General features: G+C 39.7%; 1 pseudogene; it reads left to right on the forward strand.

The window, feature by feature from the left end:
* The first annotated feature begins 3,759 nt into the window (after nt 1-3,759).
* The window catches only part of LOC133651211 (cAMP-specific 3',5'-cyclic phosphodiesterase 4B-like), an 81,174-nt pseudogene continuing 58,237 nt past the window's right edge, over nt 3,760-26,696 (forward strand).

Genomic DNA, 26,696 nt, shown 5'->3' on the forward strand with positions numbered 1-26,696 from the left:
CGAGGTACTTGAACTCCTCCACTTGGGGCAGAGTCTCCTCCCCAACCCGGAGATGGCACTCCACCCTTTTCCGGACGAGAACCATGGACTCGGACTTGGAAGTGTTGATTCTCATCCCAGTCGCTTCACACTCGGCTGCGAACCGATCCAGCGAGAGCTGAAGATCCTGGCCGGATGAAGCCATCAGGACCACATCATCCGCAAAAAGCAGAGACCTAATCCTGCAGCCACCAAACCGGATCCCCTCAACGCCTTGACTGCGCCTAGAAATTCTGTCCATAAAAGTTCAGAACAGAATGGGTGACAAAGGGCAGCCTTGGCGGAGTCCAACCCTCACTGGAAACGTGTCCGACTTACTGCCGGCAATGCGGACCAAGCTCTGGCACTGATCATACAGGGAGCGGACCGCCACAATCAGACAGTCCGATACCCCATACTCTCTGATCACTCCCCACAGGACTTCCCGAGGTACACGGTCGAATGCCTTCTCCAAGTCCACAAAGCACATGTAGACTGGTTGGTCAAACTCCCATGCACCCTCAAGGACCCTGCCGAGAGTATAGAGCTGGTCCACAGTTCCACGACCAGGACGAAAACCACACTGTTCCTCCTGAATCCGAGGTTCGATTATCCGGATAAATAAATACAATTTAAAAAATAGAGGCAGCTCACTGGTAAGTGCTGCTAGTTGAGCTATTTTTAGAACAGGCCAGCGGGCTACTCATCTGGTCCTTACGGGCTACCTGGTGCCCGCGGGCACCGCGTTGGTGACCCCTGGTCTGGACTGAAGCTGTGTGCCTTCATTGTTTTTGTAGCTGTTGTTTTGAGGCATGTTTAAAAAAAATAATGCACTTTGTGAAAGTCGAAGTATAGTATTTCCCATAGTTGTAGTGGGTATTAGGATTAACTCAAGGAAGAGCATGTCCCAAATTCCAAGCTGCTGTTTTGAGGCATGTTAAAAAAAAATCATGCACTTTGTGACTTCAATAATAAATATGGCAGTGCCATGTTGGCACTTTTTTCCATAACTGGAGTTGAAGTTGTTCTCTTATTTTGGAAAACCTTGTTTTTGATTGATTGATTGAAACTTGTATTAGTAAAATGCACAGTACAGTACGTATTCTGTACAATTGACCACTAAATGGTAACACCCAAATAAGTTTTTCAACTTTTTTAAGTCGGGGTCCACGTTAATCAATTCATGGTCAATCAAATCAACTTTACTTATAAAGCACATTTAAAATTGACCACAGGGGTAGCCAAAGTGCTGTACAATGGGCAGGTTAAAAGATAATACCAGAACCGAGCAAACACAACACAACACAAACAGAACACGATAAAAAATAAATAAATAAAATATAAAAACAGGTTGACAGCAGGTGTATTATGTGGCGCCATTGCAGGATGGATATCACTCAGTGTTAAAAGCCATGGAATAAAAGTATGTTTTTAAGAGAGATTTAAAAACAGGAAGAGAGGAGGCTTGTCTAACACTCAGAGGTAGGTCGTTCCAGAGCTTGGGAGCAGCAGCAGCGAAAGCTCTGTCACCTCTAAGCTTCAGCGTTGTGTCCGGGACCGTCAGTAGCAGCTGATCGGCTGATCTTAGGGATCGGGTGGGGCAGTAAGGCTGAAGGAGGTCGGAGAGATATGTTGGTGCGAGGTTGTTTAGACATTTAAAAACAAAAACAAAAAGTTACATTGTTTATTGCATCCAGCGGGGCATCACAACAAAATTAGGCATAATAATGTGTCAATTCCACGACTGTATATATCGGTATCGGTTGATATCGGAATCAGTAATTAAGAGTTGGACAATATCGGATGTCGGCAAAAAATCCATTATCGGACATCTCTATTCACAATCCTTATGAGAGACGAGAACACATACAGTATATTCTGAGCATATCTGTATATAAGCCAAAGCCACTACATTTTACAAGGGAAACATATTTTCCATATATTAGCCGCACCTGACTAAGTCGCAGATATGTGAAATGGGTTATTTCATCAATCAATCAATCAATGTTTATTTATATAGCCCTAAATCACTAGTGTCTCAAAGGGCTGTACAAGCCACAACGACATCCTCGGTGTCGAGTGGGTCTGACATAATATTGTGAAAGTCCAACACATCAGCGAAAGTCGAGTCCATGGTGGGGCCAGCGGGAACCATCCCGAGTGGAGACGGGTCAGCAGCGTAGAGATGTCCCCATCTGATGGACAGGCTAGCGGTCCACCCCGGAGCAGAGTAGAAAAGAAAAGAAAAGAAACGGCAGATCAACTGGTCTAAAAAGGGAGTCTATTTAAAGGCTAGAGTATACAAATGAGTTTTAAGATGAGACTTAAATGCTTCTACTGAAATTTACACAGGAATATTCTGTAAATGTTTATTTACATACCTTAATTGTTGCCAAACGGTGTCTGTAACACAGCAGTAAAACGGCTCATCAAACAAAACAGAAGTCATCGACATGGACCCACTAGCTAGCTCTCCAATCAGCTAAACAGACTCAAAAACTCCACGGTGACGTTTTGAGGAATTTTTGTGAAACTGAAACAACACAAAAAGAATGCCAGTGTAAGTTAATAATACTAACACAGACACTTGTAAACGTGTCCTGTGCCCCCGGTCTTTTCTTCCTTTTTCACCATTTCTTCGTCCTTCCTTTGTTCTTCTTTGACTTTATCTTCTTTGTCTTTATCTTCTTTTTCTTTATCTTCTTTTTCTTTGACTTGTTCTTCTTTTTCTTTGACTTCTTCGACTTTTTCTTTGACTTCGTCCTTGCCTTTTTCTTTTTCTTCTTCTTGTTCTTCTTGTTCTTCTTCTCCTTGTTCTTTTGTTCCGTCTTCTTCTTCTTCTTCTATTTCGTCTTCTTCTTCTTCTCTTTCTTCTTCTTCTTGTTCTTCGTCGAAATCTTCAACAAAATATTTTTCAACTACTGTTTTCTGTTTATTTGTTACTGACTGTGGCAGGACACCTCTGCCTCTGTTTCACTTTATGTTGCTGGTAAATAATATGCTTGTAGTAGTAGGCTAAAGTTATATTAGTTAGTATGCACTAATTAAAGGGGCAGAGATTTAAGAGACATTTTATCTTTTGTATTTTATAAGATATATTTTTTGTAAGAACCGCAATTAATAAATACATTTCAGTGAATAACTTATTGTTCAAATCTGTATATAAATATGTACATAAAGTGTTGTAATTATATTGTAAAATGGATGGATGGACGTTTAAAACAAAACTGTTATTATTCATTAGTAAGTATACATTTTTTGAGCCTTTTTAGAGAAAATCATATCATTGAAGTAAATGATGCAAATTACTCGATGATGTAATGTTGACCACGCCCATAGCCACGCCCCCACCGCCACAGGTATCTTGGTAGTTTATGGGAAACACTGCTCTTGTTTTCCAATGATTCAAGCGGTTTTAAAGGGTGGCTGCGCATAAATGATCTCCTTGAACAGTTGAGGGTCAAAGGTCGTCAGGTGGATAGTTTGTATGAAGATGCACCAGAATTTGTAAATATGAAATGATTAGGCACCAATTGAACTGTGTGGAATGCATGTTGGACATTCAGATGCTCTTGTACACTTTGGGTTGACAGTAAACCAAGCAGAACTCTTAGGAAGAGATTGTTACACTCAGAGTTTGCAGCCCACAAATGAGAGTCCGGAAATGTGCTTGCCTCACTTCCTTTGTGTTGGCAAAATGTTGAAGTGTCCAACACATACAAAAACAGAAGTCATGTTGACGTGGTGAGATGCCCGCAGATGGACTCGCAGGTCTGGGATGGGACTACTTTGTGAAACAATCCGTCTTGCAGGTCTGACTTTGTCATCAAAAGCACTCATTTGCTGCCCTGTTGTGGTTTTCTGTCAGGAGAACAAGGATCCCGCGGTGGGGCACGTTACCTCGGGCAGCACCCTCGGAGTGGAGGCGTGCAAAGTCCTGAGGCGCTTTTCCGGCAACCTACAGCTGCCGCCGTTGTCATGGCGACAGGCGGAAAAAGAGCGGGAAAGGGGGACTCTGCTGTCGCCGGAGGGGGGCCCCGGGACTTGCACCAGGCCGACAAGTCTGCCTATCGCCACGCTCCCACGCATCGACATCACCCAGGCTGATGCCGACAGGTGAGGCTTTAGGTGCTGGTAAATAAAAAGTCCTTTGACTTTTTCACCTGCAGGTCCGAGGTCAGGGCTTGGCAACCCAAAATGTTGAAAGAGCCATATTGGACCAAAAATACAAAAAACAAATCTGTCTGGAGCCACAAAAAATTAAGTCTTATGTAAGTGTTATAATGAAGACAATGCAATGTGTAAGTGTCTATATTAGCTATATTGGCCTACTATCAAAATTAGTTTAAAAGTGTTATAATGAAGACAACACATGATGTAAGTGTTTATATTAGCTATATTGGCCTACTATCAAAATTAGTTTAAAAGTGTTATAATGAAGACAACACATGATGTAAGTGTTTATATTAGCCTACTATCAAAATGACTTTAAAGGTCTTATATAAGTGTTATAATGGAGACAACACATGATGTAAGTGTCTATATTAGCCTACTATCAAAATGACTTTAAAAGTCTTATATAAGTGTTATAATGAAGACAACACATGATGTAAGTGTCTCTATTAGCCTACTATCAAAATGACTTTAAAGGTCTTATATAAGTGTTATAATGAAGACAATGCAATGTGTAAGTGTCTATATTAGCCTACTATCAAAATGAGTTTAAAAGTCTTATATAAGTGTTATGATGAAGACAACACATGGTGTAAGTGTCTATTAGCCTACTATCAAAATTAGTTTAAAAGTCTTATATAAGTGTTATGATGAAGACAACACATGATGTAAGTGTCTATATTAGCCTACTATCAAAATGACTTTAAAAGTCTTATATAAGTGTTATGATGAAGACAACACATGATGTAAGTGTCTATATTAGCCTACTATCAAAATGACTTTAAAGGTCTTATATAAGTGTTATAATGAAGACAACACATGGTGTAAGTGTCTATTAGCCTACTATCAAAATGACTTTAAAAGTCTTATATAAGTGTTACAATGAAGACAACACATGATGTAAGTGTCTATATTAGCTATATTAGCCTACTATCAAAATGAGTTTAAAAGTCTTATATAAGTGTTATAATGAAGACAACACATGATGTAAGTGTTTATATTAGCCTACTATCAAAATGACTTTAAAAGTCTTATATACCGTAATTTCCGGACTATAAGCCGCACCTGACTATAAGCCGCACCAGCTAAATTTAGGGGAAAATACAGATTGCTCCATATATAAGCCGCACCCGACTATAAGCCGCAGGGTTTTGATGTGTAATTAGCGTAGTATATAGGGGTTCCTGCTACCACGGAGGGGATTGTCGGGACAGAGATGACTGTTTGGGAACGCAAAGCGTCCCATTTATTAACAATAAATCTTTCAATCATTCAATCAAACTTTCACATCTTTGACATGGCGAACAGCATTCGTGCAGAGTACAAATAATACAACGCTGCAAAGTAATACAAAGTGCTCGCCTGTACGTTATCAAGATAACCAGCTTACCGGTATATGAAAAGTCAGTCTTTAATCATTGTGTCATCGTCTTCCTCCTGCGTACTAAAACCACCGAAATCCTCTTCGTCGGTGTCGGAGAAGAACAGGCCGTAAATAAGCCGCACCCTTGTATAAGCCGCAGGGACCAGAACGAGGGGAAAAAGTAGCGGCTTATAGTCCGGAAATTACGGTAAGTGTTATAATGAAGACAACACATGATGTAAGTGTCTATATTAGCCTACTATCAAAATGAGTTTAAAAGTCTTATATAAGTGTTATAATGAAGACAACACATGATGTAAGTGTCTATATTAGCCTACTATCAAAATGAGTTTAAAAGTCTTATATAAGTGTTATAATGAAGACAACACATGATGTAAGTGTCTATATTAGCCTACTATCAAAATGACTATGTGTCGCAGGCTGACACAAATCTTGACAGACATGTTGAAATGTAATATTTATTCTACACATTTTTACAACATTGGAAAACATTAGTCAAACTTCTCAGAGGGTGAGATAACTCCTGGAAATGACTGTCTTAGAAAGGCCAAATGTATAGATGTGTGTGTCCAAGTTAAAGGAAATGGCAGGCTGTCTTCTTTTAATGGATTTATTACAATCTTTGCAAGCTGGGTAACGTTTGCTGTGGTCTGGAACAAAATGGTAAAGATTGATGTGGTCTGAAACAACATGGTAATGTTTGCTGTGGTCTGGAACAAAATGGTAAAGATTGATGTGGTCTGAAACAACATGGTAATGTTTGCTGTGGTCTGGAACAAAATGGTAAAGATTGATGTGGTCTGAAACAACATGGTAATGTTTGCTGTGGTCTGGAACAACATAGCACACAAACAACTATCAGAAATGCAGCCAACAATACATACAGATAATGTGTCATAAAACATGCAAATATAAATTAAATACACAGAGGACATAAGTCAAGGAAATTAAATGAGCTCAAATATAGCTACAAACGAGGCATAATGATGCAATATGTACATACAGCTAGCCTACATACCATGTTAGCATGGATTAGCTTGCAGTCATTCAGTGACCATATATCCCTGATTAGCACTCCACACAAGTCAACAAAGCTCACCTTTGTGCATTCACGCGCAGCATAAAACGTTTGGTGGACGAAATGAGACAGAAGGAGTGGCATAAAACACGTCTCTCTGGGGTAGCGTCGGAAAAACATTTGCTTATGTTTAGTGCTCTTTTTGTAAAAAAACAACAACATTTCTTATGATGGCAAAAACCCAAAATATGCATAATTTCCAAAATCGAGTTGTAAAGTGGAATAGAGGTAATTACAACCTTTTAATAGGTCAGTAATTCATCACAACACTGATTTTTTTGCATTATTGTTTTTGGAACTATGACATTTATTTTCCAAAAACTCACACTATCCCTCTTTAGCCGAAAAGCGTGATAAAAAAGTGTTATAAGTTAGCCATATACTGTATATATGTGTATATGTATGTATATATATATATATATATATATATATATATATATATATATATATATATATATATATATATATATATATATATATAGCAAAACATCGTTGACAATCGAAGCATGATCATATTTTGTTATTAATGCGTGAAGCTGCTATCTAAACATGGAAGTGTAGCTCCTCCTCTGAATGCAAGTGCTCCTACAGCAGGAATACAAATCTGGCAAGACCCCAATTTTTTTTTTTTAATTCTCGTTTAAAGCGTGTTTATGTCCTTTTTGTGTTGAATTGTTAAAAAAAATAAGCATTATGTTTTACAAATATTTCATTAACGCAAACTCATTGTCCAATCATGGTAATAAAATAAATAAATAAACAATCTGTTTAGGGTACACGTATGAATGACAAAAAATTGTCATGCAGAGATATGAAGACCATTAACTTGTACAACATGTGATGTACAGAATATCAGAATCATTTATTCAAGGAGAAATATCACAGATTACATTAGCAAACATCGTTGACAATCAAAGCATGATCATATTTTGTTATTAATAGGTGAAGCTGCTATCTAAACAGGGAATTGTAGCTCCTCCTCTGAATGCAAGTGCTCCTACAGCAGGAATACAAATCTGGCAAGACCCCAATTTATTTATTTTTATTCTCGTTTAAAGCGTGTTTATGTCCTTTTTGTGTTGAATTGTTTAACAAAATAAGCATTATGTTTTACAAATATTTCATTAACGCAAACTCATTGTCCAGTCATGGTAATAAAAATAAAAAAAAACTACCTGTTTAGGGCAGTGTTTTTCAACCACTGTGCCGCGGCACACTAGTGTGCCGTGAGATACAATCTGGTGTGCCGTGGGAGATTATCTAATTTCACCTATTTGGGGTAAAAAAATGTTATTTACAGACCAGTAAATGATGTGTTGTTGTTGAGTGTCGGTGCTGTCTAGAGCTCGGCCGAGTAACCATGTAATACTCTTCCGTATCAGTAGGTGGCGGACGGTAGCTAATTGCTTTGTAGATGTCGGAAACAGCGGGAAGCAGTGTGCAGGTAAAAAGGTATTTAATGCTTAAACAGAAAATAAACAAAAGGTAAGTGCCCCTAAGAAAAGGCATTGAATCTTAGGGAAGGCTATGCAGAACAAAACTAAAACTGAACGGGCTACAAAGTCAACAAAAAACAGAATGCTGGACGACAGCAAAGACTTACTGCGGAGCAAAGACGGCGTCCACAACGTACATCCGAACATGACATGACAACGACAATGTCCCCACAAAGAAGGATAAAAACAAAGTAGATGCGGGAAACATCGCTCAAAGGAAGACATGAAACTGCTACAGGAAAATACCAAAAAAAGAGAAAAAGCCATTAAAATAGGAGCGCAAGACAAGAATTAAAACACTGCACACAGGAAAACAGCAAAAAAAGTCTAAGTCAGGGTGTGATGTGACAGGTGGTGACAGTACACCTACTTTGAGACAAGAGCTATAGTGATGCATGCTTGGTTATGCTTTAAAGTCATATCCAACAATTGCGACGACGACTTTTTACTGTCAACCAAGTTTCGTTTTTTGAATGATTTCTGCTGGTGGTGTGCCTCTGCGTTTTTTCAACGCAAAAAATGTGCCTTGGCTCAAAAAAGGTTGAAAAACACTGGTTTAGGGTACACTTATGAATGACAAAAAATGACATTAATTGCGGGTCATTTGAGTTAACCACGAACAAACTGCGATTAACCACGATTAAACATTTTAATCGTTTGACAGCCTTACTTAAAAGTACATTTGCCTTACTTTAATATTATTTTTGTAAACGACGACACTTTCAAAAGTTGGAAACGTCTGATCCAGAGGATCTTGGAGAGGTCCGTGATCATTGTACAATTAAGACGCCGTGTGTCTGGTACTGGCCACACCACACTCATCCAACCATGCCTTTATTGACCTTGTTTAGTGCAAACAAACAAACTCCTCCCACGAAGTTGGAAGCATAGAGTCGTCCAAAATGGAGACTTTGAGATGGAGGAGTCTCCGGTTCATTAAGAGGTCTGCTTTTGTAAGATTTAATATCAGCATGGATGGTTGGGTCCATTTTCCGGCTAATCCGCCGTGGCTGGACATGGTAGGAAAACTGACAGGCTCTCAGATAAACACTGAGTCCATTCCCTGGGGTCCAGCCCAGATCTGCCTGATCCTCGTGCCAAATGTGCGTTATTCCAGTGTGTGGTCTGTGGCGGGTCTGGTGCACATGCTCCCGGGTCAGCAGTGTTTCCTGAAGGGAAAGAGTAGCACAGTGGAATGTTGCAAAGGTGCAGAAGCGGCCACTTTGATTTCAGCCTGGAGGGGATGAGTGAAGCCCACCTCTCGGCTCCCAGGTAACTCTGCTACCTTCTTGGATTCTCTTTCAGTCGAGTTGTTTTTCTTTTGCCTATTTATCATCTTGTATATTATTCTTTTGGAGACTGCAGCGTGGAATAACGTGGTCGTTTTCCATACCCTTTTCTTGTTTTCATTTCTCTGCCTCAGCAGGTTGGTTTTGATCTGGGAAATGCAACTTTGCTAGTGTCAGATTATGAGATTAGATTTCTGTAGGCAATACGTTGTGGTAATGTGTGTTGGCGGGATTTAGATGACGTATATGAATCCCAGATGACGCAGTCTGTTGCGTTCTACCGTTAATCTGATCTCGTCTGGCAGAGATAATGGGTTAGTAATCACTCATGTGGAAAGTCTGAGAGGAAAATGGGGCAAAACAATGAATTCATATATTGTTTACCAGAGCTAAGGGTGCATTTTTTTATGGTTACAATATTGATTCTTTAAAATTGAATTTAATTGTGTACTCTAATCTATACAAATGTAATAGCATGGATGTACCCAATAGCAATAACTAGAAAATTCCAGCAGAAATGTTGATCGGCCTGCTATCTGTGCCCTGAACCTCTGGCCGGGGGTCAGTGGACGCCGGTATACTTGTAAGATGCTGCCAAGTATCCGAATCCATGGTTTTCAGGAGTAACCATATAAAATGAGCTAAAAAGTTAGCCTAAAACGTTAGAATGCTAATATGAGACGTTAGCATACTTCCAAGATGGCGCCAAGTTACCAGAAATCATAATGTTTAGGTTTAAACATACAAATGAGCTATAAACCTAACAAAAATTGGTAGCATGCTAATATAGAAGACAATAGTATACTTTCAAGAAGGCGCCATTGCCAGGGTTCATGTGGTCAACATATATCAAATAAAAACTAAATAAGATAAGGCTCAGAATGTTTTTTTTAACAAAGCCTTTCTACATATGAAGTGCTTTTTTGGATTGATTAATTGAGACTTGTATTAGTAGATTGCACAGTACAGTACATATTCCGTACAATTGACCACTAAATGGTAACACCCCAATAAGTTTTTCCACTTGTTTAAGTCCACGTTAATCAACATTAAACTGCCTGAAGTTGTTGCTCAGATTAAATAAAATGACAAAACTTTCCTTCTACATATAAAAAGTGCAACATCAAACAGTTTCAAGTCAACTCAGCCTCAGATTAACTTTTCTTCCCCCCCCCCCCCCCCCAGCCTTTAACCCTGGTGACTTTCACTCAATCTTCATGTTTTTGGCCAGAAAAATCCGTGTATCCACATTGTCTGCCGAAAGAGCAGACCTGCTTGCAGTTACCATGTCTCAGTGGGTCAAAATCTAGTTTTTAATGCAATATGGTCTTAAATCTACTGCTATAAAAACACCAACGGCATTTGTTATTGCTTTAGCCCTGCCTGACTCGCCGAGGAGAGGCTGCTTGAATGCGATGTTTGCACGACGCTCGTCTTTATCTTTGTTGAAGCGATGTTCACTTGGGGGTGGTGACGCTTCAAATGGGTTAGCATGTTTGGCGTGTTGTCAGAAGCTTACCCTACTGCTGCTGAGCAATGTCGGCAAACCTCCTACCCACTTCTCTAAAGTGGGCTGGCTCAAGGTGGAGGACAGAGTTAAACAACTTGCACTGAGCCTAGTCTATAAAATCCGCTACACCTCCCTGATACCGAAGTACATGTCAAACTACTTCCGTAACGTAAATGACCGCCATAACCACAACACCAGGGGGAGCTCCACTAACCACGTTAAACCCAGATTCCCAACTAACAAAGGTCTTAACTCATTCTCTTTCTATGCCACATCAATGTGGAATGCGCTCCCAACAGGTATAAAAGAAAGGGCATCTCTATCCTCCTTCAAAACCGCAATAAAAGTTCACCTCCAGGCAGCTACAACCCTAAACTAACACCCTCCCCGGATTGCTAATAATCAAATGTAAACAATCAAATGCAGATTCTTTTTCTTATGCCTTCTGATCTCTCTCTCTCTCTCTCTCTCTCTCTCTCTCTCTCTCTCTCTCTCTCTCTCTCTCTCTATGTCCACTACTTGCTGTCCATATCCTACACCCCCCCTCCACACCCCTGATTGTAAATAATGTAAATAATTCAATGTGATTATCTTGTGTGATGACTGTATTATGATGATAGTATATATGATAGTATATATCTGTATCATGAATCAATTTAAGTGGACCCCGACTTAAACAAGTTGAAAAACTTATTGGGGTGTTACCATTTAGTGGTCAATTGTACGGAATATGTACTTCGCTGTGCAACCTACTAATAAAAGTCTCAATCAATCAATCAATGTATCGCACCACGAAGCCTTAGTGTTCCCAAACGGGAGATCTTAACGAGGCAGGAGGGTCTTCCAGCTCTGGCTGTTACATGTTGTCGCAGCCCGGTCGCTGCTAGCATGCCGTGTGTTGTGCCTTGGTATGCATTGTTTACACAACGTGCGGTACGCTACTTAATATGTCCGTGTGGAAACTCGTTCGGTACACCTCCGAACCGAACCGAAACCACCGTACCGAAACGATTCAATACAAGTACACGTACCGTTACACCCTTATTATTAATGCACCTTAACAGTTATCTAAACACGGAAGTGAAGCTCCACCCACCTCTCTAAATGCATCACGCAGCAGGCATTTGCTCCGGTGAAGACTGCTCAGCGCGAAAAATGGTCGTCTTGTCGGTAGAACAACTTGCCGTGGCTTTGGGCCTGGTATTTCCATAAGGGATCCTTTTCTTTGTCCATTTCTGCTCGCCATTGTCCCGCTTGCGGCTCGTCAGTAACTCGTGAACACAGCCAAGTTTCCTCTTGCACGGAACGGACCGAGGGTCAAAAAGGACGCCTGTAGTCTGACAGCCTATTACATCTACTAACACTGCTGATTTCTTCATACACATTTGATTGACCATGAATCCAAATGCCCATCATGTGCATGATTTGTCTTCATATTTACAAAGTGCTCCTATTTGAACTTTAGTTTGGAGGGAGAGAATGGACGATCATGTCCTTCCGACCCACAAGTGTCCCCCAGTTCGGGCCTGGTACTCCATCCCAACGTGGCAGGTCATGGCCAGCGCCGAGAGTCTTTCCTCTACCGCTCCGACAGCGACTACGAACTGTCACCCAAGTCCCTTTCTCGGAACTCTTCTATCGTGGGAGAACTGTGAGTGATCCTCCAGATCTGATAGGAGAGACTAATGCCGTTCACCACAATCATGACATTTGACCTTTTTTGTCTTGCATTTTAGCCACGGAGAAGACTTGATAGTGACTCCATTTGCCCAGGTAAGGAGTAATACCAATCCTCTCTGAATCTAGACATGTCTCTTCCTCCTACTGGATAAAAGTGGTCATGGCAAGATAATTACAACCTTTGTTTACTCTGTTTACCCTCCATGTCACAAGTCATCATGCCATTCAATTATATATATATATATATATATATATATATATATATATATATATATATATATATATATATATATATATATATATATATATATATATATATATATATATATATATATATATATATATATATATATATATATACACGTTAGGTCAGGAAAAAACACAGAGGCTATATCATCCCTACAAGCCTGTTTCGCAGGTTTCCCTGCACGTCAGGGGATTTTATTCAATAAAACCCCTGTGTGTGTGTGTGTGTGTATATATGTGTGTGTGTGTGTGTGTGTGTGTGTGTGTGTGTGTGTGTGTGTGTGTGTGTGTGTGTGTGTGTGTGTGTGTGTGTGTGTGTGTGTGTGTGTATATACACACATTTACATACACATTTTTATTATATATGTATATATATATATATACATATATATGCATGTATATATATATATATTACATATATACATGTATATATACATATGTGTGTGTATATATATATATATATATATACATATATATATATATGTATGTGTATATATATATACATATATATGTATGTATGTGTATACATATATGTATGTATGTGTATATATATATATACTGTACATATATACATTTATGTATATATGTGTGTGTTTGTGTGTATTTATGTATATGTTAATATGTGTATGTATATACATATATATGTGTGTGTGTATATATATACATATATATGTATGTATATATATACAATTATATTACATATATGTATGTATATATGTATTTATATTTATACATATGTATATATTACATATATGTATGTATATATGTATTTATATTTATACATATGTATATATATACACATATATATTACATATATGTATGTATATATGTATTTATATTTATACATATGTATATATATACATATATATGTATGTATGTGTATATATATACATTTATGTATATATATATGTGTGTGTGTTTGTGTGTATTTATGTATATGTTAATATGTGTATTAGGGCTGCAACAACTAATCGATTAAATCGATTAAAATCAATTATAAAAATAGTTGGCGATTAATTTAGTCATCGATTCGTTGGATCTATGCTATGCACATGCGCAGAGGCAATTATTATTATTTTTTATTTTTTATTTTTTTATAAACCTTTATTTATAAACTGCAACATGTACAAACAGCTGAGAAACAACAATCAAAATAAGTATGGTGCCAGTATGCTGGGTTTTTTTCCCAATAAAATACTGGAAAAGATAGAAATGTAGTTTGTCTCTTTTATCCGATTATTAATCGATTAATCGAAGTAATAATCGACAGATTAATCGATTATCAAATTAATCGTTAGTTGCAGCCCTAATGTGTATGTATATACATGTATATATACACACATATATACATACGTATGCACAAATATATATATATATATATATATATATATATATATATATATATATATATATACAGTGTATATTTATAGACGTTTTTTTGTGATAGTTTAACATTTACAGCCTCCTCCTTTTCATCCGTTTTTTTAGGTCCTCGCAAGCCTTCGGACTGTCAGGAACAACTTCACCACCTTGACGAATGTGCAGTGTGCATCCAACAAGTAAGATATCACTTTTTTGTTGACTTCTTATTTTGGACTTTGATAAATAGAGGAAACAGTTTAAAGGCCTACTGAAATGAATTTTTTTTATTTAAACGGGGATAGCAGATCTATTCTATGTGTCATACTTGATCATTTCGCGATATTGCCATATTTTTGCTGAAAGGATTTAGTGTATAACAACGACGAAAGAGATCGCAACTTTTGGTATCTGATAAAAAAAGGCTTGCCCCTACCGGAAGTAGCGTGACGTAGTCAGTTGAACATATACGCAAAGTTCCCTATTGTTTACAATGATGGCCGCATGAAGTGAGAGAGATTCGGACCGAGAAAGCGACGATTTCCCCATTAATTTGAGCGAGGATGAAAGATTTGTGGATGAGTAAAGTGCAAGTGAAGGACTAGTGGGGAGTGGAAGCGATTCAGATAGGGAAGATGCTGTGAGAGGCGGGGGTGACCTGATATTCAGCTGGGAATGACTACAACAGTAAATAAACACAAGACATATATATACTCTATTAGCCACAACACAACCAGGCTTATATTTAATATGACACAAATGAATCCCGCATAACAAACACCTAGGTCAGGGGTCGGCAACCCAAAATGTTGAAAGAGCCATATTGGACCAAAAAAACAAAAACAAATCTGTCTGGAGCCGCAACAAATTAAAAGCCATATTACATACAGATAGTGTGTCATGAGATATACATTTAATTAAGAGGACTTAAAGGAAACTAAATGAGCTCAAATATACCTACAAATGAGGCATAATGATGCAATATGTACATATAGCTAGCCTAAATAGCATGTTAGCATCGATTAGCTTGCAGTCATGCAGTGACCAAATATGTCTGATTAGCACTCCACACAAATCAATAACATCAACAAAACTCACCTTTGTGCATTCACGCACAACGTTAAAAGTGTGGTGGACAAAATGAGACAGAAAAAGAAGTGGCATAAAACACGTCCTAGAAAGTCGGAGAAAGTTATGCATGTAAACAGACTATACGGTGAGTTCAAGGACCGCCGAAATAAGTAGGACAAAACGGCGCTCGCCAAATACTTCAATCAGTGAAGCATGTTTAATATAAACAGTGTGATTTATAACAATTACGGAGGTTTGTGTCATGTTTGTCCTCCTACAGAAACCATACTAAAACAAAAAAATAGATTTTTTTTCCCCTCATCTTTTTCCATTCTTCATACATTTTTGAAAAATCTCCAGAGAGCCACTAGGGCGGCGCTAAAGAGCCGCATGCGGCTCTAGAGCCGCGGGTTGCCGACCCCCGACCTAGGTGTTTGTTATGCTAGCTCCTAGCTACTAGCTCGAGCTAGTTGTAGCTTGAGCGGGTTATATGGACGGGATCCCGTATATATAACCCGCCAATACAATTCAAACACCTGCACAACACACACAATCACTCAGCCCAAAGAACCGTTCACCTAACCCAAGGTTCATAAAGCTTATATATTTAACCAAAGTTACGTACGTGACACGCACGTACGGGCAAGCAATCAAATGTTTGGAAGCGTGCGGGTGGGACCTGATATTCAGCTGGGAATGACTACAACAATAAATAAACACAAGACATATATATACTCTATTAGCCACAACACAACCAGGCTTATATTTAATATGCCACAAATTAATCCCGCATAACAAACACCTAGGTGTTTGTTATGCTAGCTACTAGCTCGAGCTAGTTATAGCAAGCGATCAAATGTTTGGAAGCGCAGCTACGTACTCACGGTATCGCGTCTGTGTATCCAAATCAAAGTCCTCCTGGTTAGAGTCTCTGTTGTCCGAGTTCTTCGATCTTGACTGCATCTTTCGGGAATGTAAACAATGAAACACCGACTGTGTTGTGTTGCTGACTTCCCTCGCAAAATATCCGCTTCGCACCGACAACTTTCTTCTTTGCTTGCTCAGCTTCTTTCTCCATAATGCAATGAACAAACTGCAACAGATTCACCAACACAGATGTCCAGAATCACGTGGAATAATGAGATGAAAACAGAGCTATTTCGTATTGGCTTCAATGGGGAAGCCATACCTCTGTTTCACTGGCTACGTCACACGCATACGTCATCATACCGAGACGTTTTCCAGCGGAAGTGTGGCGGGAAATTTAAAATTGCACTTTATAAGTTAACCCGGCCGTATTGGCATGTGTTGCAATGTTAAGATTTCATCATTGATATATAAACTATCAGACTGCGTGGTTGGTAGTAGTGGCTTTCAGTAGGCCTTTAACCTGGAGGATGTAGACTTCTTTAGATTTGTTTTTGTAGAGGGTCCAATGTGTCCCACTAGAGGGCGCCACCACATAAATAACATTGCTAATGCAGCGTTCTGTTGAAGAACCCTTGTCATTTATAGTCATAGTCATTGTGATTTCACACTAAATGTAATGTGTTCATGTCTGTAGGCGATCTCCTGCTGGAAACCAGCCTTCTGTCACCAAAGTCTGCTTGTCAGGTAAGTCCTGTCCTCATATCACGGCCTACAAGGGCAAATAATGGGCTTCATTCCAATTAAAACTCTGAATCACCCATAAATTAAAAATAAATCACAAGGTGGTTAAGTTAGGAAAATTGATACCGTACTTATAATTTTGATGATTATAATTTAAAAAAGAAAATCATAGTGGGTAGTGAATTAATTGCGAATGGATATTTAATAAATGACACATGAAAGTGTTCTAAAACTTAAAAAGATGACAAATATTGCAGATCTTATCTGACATTTTTGATGAAACAATCTGCTGCACCATACTAAATAATATTAATAGATTCTGAGCATTCTAATGCTGCACCATACTAAATAATATTAATAGATTCTGAGCATTCTAATGCTGCACCATACTAAATAATATTAATAGATTCTGAGCATTCTAATGCTGCACCATACTAAATAATATCAATAAATTCTGAGCATTCTAATGCTGCACCATACTAAATAATATTAATAGATTCTGAGCATTCTAATGCTGCACCATACTAAATAATATCAATAGATTCTGAGCATTCTAATGCTGCACCATACTAAATAATATCAATAGATTCTGAGCATTCTGATGAACTACATGTTTAGTATATAAAGTTTTACGAAATACCTTAATAATGTGGGTCATTGTTGGTTTTGTCATAATGTAAAAAATATATATTTTCATTAACATGTCTTAAAAGGTTCATATTGTGAATATTTTTCCACATTTAAAACACTTCCTTGTAGTCTACAGAACATGTGATGCTGATTCTTTGGTCCGAATTTGCTATAGACTTTGTTTTACGGACCATCTTAAAGACACTTTTTGCGCCGTTTTGTGTGCGCTCTTATTTGCGAGCTGAAGTCCTCCTCCTAGCCAAGCCTCCTTCCACTACGTCCCCACCTCGTCTGCCATGTTGTCGTTTATAGGTAAAGTTAAAAATAACGTACCGCTGATTGCCACACACACATTAGTTGTGGTGGAATTATCCTCTGCATTTGACCCATCCCCTTGTTCCACCTCCTTGGAGGTGAGGCGAGCAGTGAGCAGCAGCGGTGGCCGCGCTCGGGATTAATTTTGGTGATTTAACCCCCAATTCCAGGGAGGTAATGGGTCCCATTTTTATAGTCTTTGGTATGACTTGGCCGGGGTTTGAACTCACGACCTACCAATCTCAGCTAACCACAAGCACTTCCATATGGAGTCTACTGACAGATAACGGTGTGGAGAGGATGTGAGGCTGAAGAAAGAGAGGCGAGGCGTGCGGGCGTGTTCAGGGGTTCAAATGTGTGCCTGCATGTAGATGGTGAAGAGGGTTGGACCGAGTACGGAGCCCTGGGGGCCCTCACAGGTGACGGTGTGAGGACGAGACTTAGCATCCCCCAGGACCTCATACTCGGTCCTGTCAGAGGTAGAAGGGCAGTGTCGGAAGGCCGATGAAGTGCTGGAGACGGTGAAGGAAGATGTGGTGGTCAATAGTGTCGAACGCAGTAAAGATGTCGAGAAGAATGAGGAGAGATGTGGAACCGGAGTCAGGAGACATCAGCAGATTGCTGGTTACTCTGAGGAGAGCTGTTTCTGTGCTATGGCGGGAACCGGATTGGAATTTTTCATATAGACTTAGTTTTGAGATGATTGTGGAGTTGAGAGGAGACAACTTTTTCGAGAGTTTTGGAAATGAATGGGAGGTTAGAGATTGGCGTGTAGTTTGAAAGGGGTTTGGGATCAAGGGTAGTTTTTTGTCAGAAGGGGTTTGATAAGAGCTGTTTCAAGAGCGGTGGGCACTGTGCCAGTTCTGAGGGAGAGATTGATTACTAACGTAAGGAGGGGGTTAATGACTTTTGAGCAGAGGACAGGGAATGGGATCTAGGGAGCAAGTGGATGGTTTTGAAGTACAGGACTACAACTGGATAAATATGTCGGACTCGCACGAAGCTCTTTGGGTAAACCTCTACTATACCTAGAGATATCTGCTGACATAACTAAGGCCAAATTCGTCACAACGTTTGGAGCAAGTTTGGAAGAAGGCAGAATTGTTTTATAAATGTCTTCGCCATGCCTCCATGATTGGATTTCAAATTCGCAGGCGCATGATCCCAAATACACAAACACAGGTACTGGAGTAACAGGTAAGAAAAGTACGTTTTGCATACTAGATAGATAGATAGTACTTTATTGATTCCTTCAGGAGAGTTCCCTCAGGAAAATAAAAATTACAGCAGCAGTGTACAGAATTGAGATCGAATTTAAAAAGTAAATAATGGGGGTATAAATGGAAACAAAATAGAAAAATAGGCTCCTCTGGCTACTGATAACACTATGCAGAGGGTGACTGGCATCATCCAGGATGCTTACTAGTTTTTCCACAGTCCTCTTCTCTGCCACCGTCACCAGTGAGTCCAGTTTTATTCCGATCGTAGAACCGGCCCGCCTGATCAGTTTCTCCAGTCTGGAGCTGTCCTTCTTAGATGTACTGCCCCCCCCCCAGCACACTACTATGTAGTACAGAACACTGGCAACCACAGACTGGTAGTACATCCACAAGAGTTTTTTTACAGACGCTGAAGGAGCGCAGCCTCCTCTGGAAGTACAGCCTGCTACTAAGAGCCCTTTAACAAGTAATCTTTTGTTGTTTTCTCACTCCAAGGTACACGTTCACTTTAAGTCAAAAATTGCACAAGTATGCATAATAGTGAGAGTCCAAATTTGGAGGTTATCATGAGGGAGGGAACGCACAGATGAAAATAGAGGAGGGAAGTACGGACTTTGTTTCCTGTTGCACTGGTTCTTCAAAAGCAGGCTTGACGTCAGCAAAACGTACAAAGTGTTTGCTCGCCGGTTTTTAGCAGCAGGAAAAAACTTGCATGTCTGGCATTACCTCCTCCACTCTTCTCTCAAACCTTGACCTTGTCTCTGCGATGGCCGACGAGAACAACTATCCACTGTGGTGTGTTGAAGAGAAACCTCAGTATGTCAAGTTTGCCTTACAGGATAAAATACACGGACGTCAAAAATATAAATGAGATATTGGTACCTAGGGATGATGTTTGATAAGAAATTATCGAGTTGGAGCCTATTATCGAATCCTCTTATCGAACCAATTCCTTATGGATTCTCTTATGGAGTCCAGATAGGTTGTTGTATATGGAAAAAAACACACAATATTTGGTTTAACAAAAGCTCACTTTTATTATATAAGAAAACAATTTAATCTAATAAATAAATAAATATTGACTGTTACCCCCCAAAAAAAAACAACAACAAAAAAAAATATTGACTGTTGTTACCCAAAGTATATTAAGTGGGATTTTTCATAAAAACAAATATATACAGTAACACAAAAACAAGCTGTCTCTGTGATCACTATAGGTGTATAAATAATAATATAGTGTTAAATAAAATCAGTCCTTTGGGCACAAAAGTGAAAATAATACAGCTCTCCAAAAAGTGCACTTCTGCTGCTATTGGAACATAACTGTTTGTTATGATGCTTTGACATTTTTGCACTTTATTTCTTTATTGAAAGAAAATTCTATGAAGAGAAAAGTTGTTTGCAAATGTGGTTACAATGCTAAAAAATGAAAAGTTAAAGCTAAAAAAAGAAATACACTTTATTGAGTTAACATTATTTATTTATAGGGGGAAAGATGTTATGAGCTAGGGAATATAACAACTACACTACCCAGCATGCAACGGGAGTGACGAGCATGCGCGGTAGCCCCGAAAAGTGTTGTTGCATATCGTCACCCGGCAGCTAAGAATGAGCACGCTGTGAAAGTAAACGTCAAGAAGTCAGCCAACACGCCTCGTCTGTATTATTTATAATTAGACAGACAACACATATACAGTGTGATTTTGTAACGTTTACAAGGAAAGAAAAACAAAAGTTAAAAAAGGGAGATGTGTTGTATATATATGTATGTGCTGCAGTGTTGTATATATATGTATGTGCTGCGGTGTTGTATATATATGTATGTGCTGCAGTGTTGTATATATATGTATGTGCTGCAGTGTTGTATATATATGTATGTGCTGCGGTGTTGTATATATATGTATGTGCTGCAGTGTTGTATATATATGTATGTGCTGCAGTGTTGTATATATATGTATGTGCTGCGGTTGTTTTAAGAAGGTTGCGACAGCTGCCGTAAAGGAGGTGCGTTGCTAGCCTGGTTGCTATGTTTCCGGTTGGTCGTAAAAGTGTTCTTCGAGTGTTTGCTCAAATCTCTCAGTAAAGTTGTTCATTGGATTATACCTTTTGTTTTGAACTTTATTACACATTGGAGCGCTTTTTCCCGTCCATTTTTTTCCTGCTTTCCCTATCTGCGCCTAATGACTGAGCTACGTGACGTCATTTCTTGCGATGTCACACGGAGCATTTCTGGTCGGGACGGGATTCGTTCCGAGGGATTCGAATAAAGAACCAACTCTTTTTCTTTACTATAGTGGTCTCGATAACGGGTACCGGTTCTCAAAAAGGGATTCGAGTCAGAGGACTCGGTTCTTTTCTTATCGAACAACCGGGAAAACCGGTTTCGAGTATCATCCCTATTGGTACCACAAGTTTTTATATATTATTTTCACATTTAAAGAAATATCTTGACCCTTGAGGCTACAACGAGTTGGACTGAGACCGTTGCTTGCTGTTGACTAGCTGTGTGTACAGAACCACATTTGGCCTTAGGTCTTATGACTAGAAATGAATCGATAGGATCAAATGCGTTGAGCGACAAACGACAAGAACTAATGGTGCGTTCCAGTTGTACCGGAAAGTCAGAATTTCCGAGTTCCTACTCGGAAGTTCCAACTGGAACGCGCCCTACTCGGAAAATCAGAGGGTCCTTACCACCCTCGAGTAGGCTTTCAAAGATGGCTGCTCTGAATGTAAACAAAAATAGAAGCATCTGTGATATCTGTTACTAGCACTTCTGACTAGTTTTTATGTAGCACTAAATCAGCCATGTGTGATGTATTGTTGGACGTCTAGAAAATGGTTTTGTTTCTGTAGGGTAATTGTAAAAAATGTGTGTGTTTTGTGTTCTACAATGTTAGCAATTACGTCTTTGTGTTTCCTCTTCATCCACGGTGTTGTGTGGAGGTTGCAAAAGAAGTGCACACTTTTGTTTATATTCAGATAAGGCAATTGCAAGAATAGCTTTGATGGATGTGGCCATCTTCATTTCCAACCGTAGCTGGAATGCTCATAACTCGAAGGTGACGTCATTCCCAACTTCAGAGGTTTATTTTATTGCACCAAAAGTTATTGAAGTTGTTGACGTCGGCGAGCAATCTCTAACTGCTCTCGTTTTTTGTCGATGGGAAAGCTGTAAAGACAAACGTAAATTATTTTTTTTGCTTTTGGACTAAAAATTGCAACCAAACACTAAAGCCTGGAATTTTCGTAATTCTTTGTGCTAATCTTTTGTTGAAGTCAGTGCCGCTACTCCACATGGAGGCCAAAGGGTCATGATATTTATTTTAAATATTTTAACTAACTACAAAGTAAACCGTGATTTTATCATTACACTGCTGAATCTGACAGTGTCGAGATGTCAGGTTCCATTTAATACTTTAAGTGTAATTTAATACTCGTGTTTTTCCTATTCGATAAACAAATGTCCAGAGAAAGTTAATGTCCTTTAAGTTTTTATTTGAGATCGCAAATAACATCAAATTACAAAAGAGAAAGTTAACGCTGCTACAGAAAGAAAGAAGGTGTGAGAGAGAGACTAAGAACTCTTCCAGAATTGTACAGCTTTTGTGGATGAGAGTGGGAGAGACAGGACGTCTCATCCCCAAGAAGGGGAAGGAGGAATAGAAAAACACACTTTATCTGATTGTCCATCCATCCATCCATTTTCCCGCCGCTTATCCAAGTCCGGGTTGCGGGAGCAGCAGTTTAAGCAGAGATGCCCAGAATTCCCTGTCCCCAGCCACCTCAGCTAGTTCTACAGAGGGGATACCGAGGCCTTCCTAGGCCAGCTATGAGACATAGTCCCTCCAACGTGTCCTAGGTCTGCCCCGAGGTCTCCTCCCGGCTGGACATGCCCGAAACACCTCACCAGGAAGGCGTCCTGGAGGCATCCGTAGTAGATGCCCGAGCCATCTCAGCTAGCTCCTCTAGACATGAAGGAGCAGCGGCTCTACTCTGAGTCTCTCCCGAATGACCAAACTTCTCACCCTATCTCTGAGGGTGATCCCAGACATCCTGCGGAGGAAACTCATTTTTTGCCGCTTGTATTCGCGACCTTGTCCTTTGGGTCGTTACCCAAAGCTTGTGACCATAGCTGAGGGCAGGAATGTAGACTGATCTGACCTGACCTGATCTTATCTGATTGTGATATTAGCAAAAACTGGAATGTTTTGATAACAATTTGGACAGACAGTCACAATCACAAAGTGAGAAGAGCAACCTTTGACAAAAAGACAAATACAATAAAAATGAGTGATCAACCAGTCTGAGTCCCATTCAAGGAGAAGGTGTGGGTTTGGAGCTATCCCCAATTGACTCCCAAGAATGTATCAGGGCCATAAAAGTGTCTTATCTCTGGACATAAAACAGACCAATGCAGTAAAGACAAAGCAGCACACACAACCACTTAGACTCAAATTGTGGTTTTTGGCAAGAAATTGCTAAAATATTAAGTTTGCCATTACATTTGTCACATTTCAGCATAGTGTTTTAAATGATCCCAACCCCTCCTGCTTCACCACAGAATATGTCATCAGACACTTCTGAGTAAACAAAGATTTTGCTCACACTTGCCTGTGAATAATGATGCATGTTCCTTTCTCAATTTCATCATCTCTTTAATTTGGAAAAGGAGACCGTCGTTTTCCTCTTTTACTTTTGTTTTTTCAAAGAATTTCTTGCCCCCGAGTCGTGACGAAAGATCTCATTGAGTAGATGGCTCTTATGAATTCCTGCTAGAAACGGTGGGCTTTTGGTACAGTGTACATGGGGATAGAAAAGACAACAAAGGTTTATATATATATATAAAATAAAAAAAGCTCCATAGTTTTAACCACTCTAATCAGATGTGATATGGGGAGGATTTAAATCAACAAGAAGCACATGGCCATAGTCATGAGCTATAAGTATCTGAGAAGGCAACCTTTGGGCTGCTGACGCTATTATGCGCCTTTCCGCGTAAGACGACTGAAGTTCTCTCGTGAGCCCAGCGGTGAACAAAGAGCTCAATCCTTCCTAACTGATTAGAATTGCTTTGCGTTGCCCTTTCTTTATTTCTCTTGATCAACACAACTCTTGGTTATGACGTGTTTGACCGTTGCTCGTGATTAATCCGTGATACTCGCGTTATCCGTGTCTCGTCACAGATGTTGAGGCTTGAACATAAGCAGGTAATCAATCATGTGATACCTTACAGTGTTCTGACTAGAGATGAGTAGTTGACACGTACACTAGTCCGCCTAAAAGGGCGCACGGGCACAATGAAAGGAAGCTATTGCATTAGCACGTGATTGCTAAATATACCATCCATCTTCTTCCGCCTATCCGAGGTCGGGTCGCGAGGGCAGCAGCCTAAACAGGGAAGCCCAGACTTCCCTCTCCCCAGCCACTTCGTCCAGCTCCTCCCGGGGGATCCTGAGGCGTTCCCAGGCCAGCCAAGAGACATAGTCTTCCCAACGTGTCCTGGGTCTTCCCCATGGCCTCCTACCGGTCGGACATGCCCTAAACAACTCCCTAGGGAGGTGTTCAGGTAGCATCCTGACCAGATGCCCGAACCACCTCATCTGGCTCCTCTCCATGTGGAGGAGAAGCAGCTTTACTTTGAGATGACAGAGCTTCTCACCCTATCTCTAAGGAAGAGCTCTGCCATCTGGCGGAGGAAACTCTTTTCGGCCGCTTGTACCCGTGATCTTGTCCTATCGGTCATAACCCAAAACTCATGACCATAGGTGAGGATGGGAACGTAGATCGACCGGTAAATTGAGAGCTTTGCCTTCCAGCTCAGCTCCTTCTTCACCACAACGGATCGATACAGCGTCCGCATTATTGAAGACGCCGCACCGATCCACCTGTCGATCCCTCACTCGTGAACAAGACTCCGAGGTAATTGAACTCCTCCACATGGGGCAAGATCTCTTCCCCAACCCGGAGATGGCGCTCCACCCTTTTCCGGGTGACAGCCATGGACTCTGACTTGGACGTGCTGATTCTCATCCCAGTCGTTTCACACTCGGCTACGGACCGATCCAGCGAGAGCTGAAGATCCTGGCCAGATGAAGCCAGCAGAACCACATCATCTGCAAAAAGCAGAGACCTAATCCTGCGGATCCCCTCAACGCCCTGACTGCGCCTAGAAATTCGGTGACAAAGGGCAGCCTGCTAAATATACGGTAGTCTTAAAATTGCAATTTAGCATTTTTAAACAAACATTGCAAAAATGTTCGGTTCAGAATTCAGGATTTATCTGCACCGTAAAGTGTTAATCAACGTAGATTACAATTACAAGACATGCATCCTTTACCTTGAAACTAAAGACAAAAACAAGATGTTTGTCTTACCAATATTTAGGTGGACTATTGACATTTTGCTCCTGCCTTAGCTCTTATTTTAGCATACTCAGATGCTGTATGTTGTTGTTGTGTCTCACACTGACGGCCTGCAGGTGTTGCTCCATGACAGTGGCACAAATCCGTGTGTGGGTCCGTTTCAGGTTTTCCGGCCAAAGGAGGGGGATCCTGGGGGCTGGAAGCTGCAGCTTGGTTAAGTATTTGAATTATGTCTTTGACGTCAGCAGAGTCATAAACCTTGTTGCGGCCCATCCCTCAAGCTCCTCCGTGCCAGAAAAGCTCCATGGCGCATTGTTAGAGAGTAGTCAAGCAGGCCTTGATGAGGCGTGGCTGTGTGTGTGTGGATGCGTTGTTTTGATGGGTGAAATGATGTCACAATTGTCAACTACCTCGTCAAAATAAAGGGCTGTTAGTAGGAGAAGACTTAAACAAACTTTATTGATCCACAAGGGAAATTGTTCCACACAGTAGCTCAGTTACAAAGGTTGGAAAGGGTAAGCATGGAAAGGGTAATGCAGGTACAGTATTAAGTAGACTAAAAATGTACCATAGTAGCAATATAGAATATAACATATATGTAATATTTACACATTATATATACAGTATATAATATATACTGATATATTATATTTTTATATAATATATATAACAAATCCCAATTACCATGTACAATATTACAGTATACTGTATGTAACAGCTGCAGAAAAAAAAGTGCTGCATAAAATAGAGAGTACAGTTTTCCCATAAACTGCCAAGATACCTGTCCAGCTTCTCAGGCAAATCATATAGTTGATGTAGATGCCCATATAGGCTGTTCACATTTACTTTACAAAAGAGAAGTGTAGGATACTTCTCTTGTTGCCTTATTTGTATTTGACCACTACTGTTTTCTGTTTATTTGTTACTGACTGTGGCAGGACACCTCTGCCTCTGTTTCACTTTATGTTGCTGGTAAATAATATGCTTGTAGTAGTAGGCTAAAGTGAAATTATTTAGTATGCACTAATTAAAGGGGCAGAGCTTTAAGAGACATTTTAGCTTTTATATTTTATAAGATATATTTTTTGTAAGAACCACAATTAATAAATATATTTCAGTGAATAACTTATTGTTCAAATCTGTATATAAATATGTACATAAAGTGTTGTAATTATATTGTAAAATGGATGGATGGACGTTTAAAACAAAACTGTTATTATTAATTAGTAAGTATACATTTTTTGAGCCTTT

The sequence above is a fragment of the Entelurus aequoreus genome, linkage group LG05 (genome assembly GCF_033978785.1).
Source record: "Entelurus aequoreus isolate RoL-2023_Sb linkage group LG05, RoL_Eaeq_v1.1, whole genome shotgun sequence".
In the NCBI taxonomy this organism is placed as follows: domain Eukaryota; kingdom Metazoa; phylum Chordata; class Actinopteri; order Syngnathiformes; family Syngnathidae; genus Entelurus; species Entelurus aequoreus.